Here is a 994-nt window from a genome sequence, read left to right as displayed (position 1 = left end):
ATGACACTACTTCTGATCATACATAATGATTAAAATACAATGTCGGTTGCCGAAGTCGGGCATTGCCATGTGCCAGCCCTATATGTATGCCATATAAGTTTATGGTTAGCTTACGGTTGCCCGATTTGAAAGTCAAGTCTAAGAACTATGGGAACAATTAAAAATGCACACCATTTTCCTCTTGTGCCCTTTCTCCTTTAATATAAATGTTAATGAAAAGGGTAAGCCTAAGCTTTTTTTCGGTTAAATTTTAGTGAATATCAATCAAACTTGACTGAAAATACGATCAAAATTCGATTTGCCTGGACTCGAACTTCGAACTTTCGCTTTCCCTTGAGATGCGTGGCCAGCTGCTAATTTTACTACCGGGTATGGCTTTTCTGGCGACGATATTATGATAAACTTAAACAACTCGGAGAGCTACGTTATGACCGATAAAAACTATTCTTCTTCCCATCTGAGAGCAGCAGCAGACAAACTGTTTTTATAGCTGTAGAAGTCATAAAAACATTTCAGATTACACTTGGGAGACGTGAATTTGAGAAGATCTGTGATATTTCTAAATCTCTCTCGTCTTACCTTAATAGAAAGACAGTGGTTTGCAGTTCCTTCTGTCATGACGCAGTCTTGTGTATTTCGGTGCAGTAATTGCCTCGTGCATCAGTAATGGAAAATGGAAGTCACAGATCGATAGAGATGTTTGCTTAGCACTACAGCTCGGATATTTTAAGTTATTTGATCAGTGGTCACGACGAGGGGGTGTGGGGGGGGGGGGGGCGGCTTGGAGCGTGAGAGATCTGAACTGCTGGGGAAGTGTTGTATGCAAGGAGCATGGAGTATGGGGAGCTGATTAACGTCATGCACACGCACATTGACGAGAACACACATACTCTTACACATACACGCAGACATAAATACAAACACGCTCCCGAACACACAAGCACACATTCACATACTCACACACACCCCTCTCTCTCTCTCTCTCTCTCTCTCT

Source organism: Aplysia californica, unplaced genomic scaffold (genome assembly GCF_000002075.1).
Source record: "Aplysia californica isolate F4 #8 unplaced genomic scaffold, AplCal3.0 scaffold00303, whole genome shotgun sequence".
Taxonomy (NCBI): domain Eukaryota; kingdom Metazoa; phylum Mollusca; class Gastropoda; order Aplysiida; family Aplysiidae; genus Aplysia; species Aplysia californica.
Note: the sequence above shows the minus strand (reverse complement) of the source record.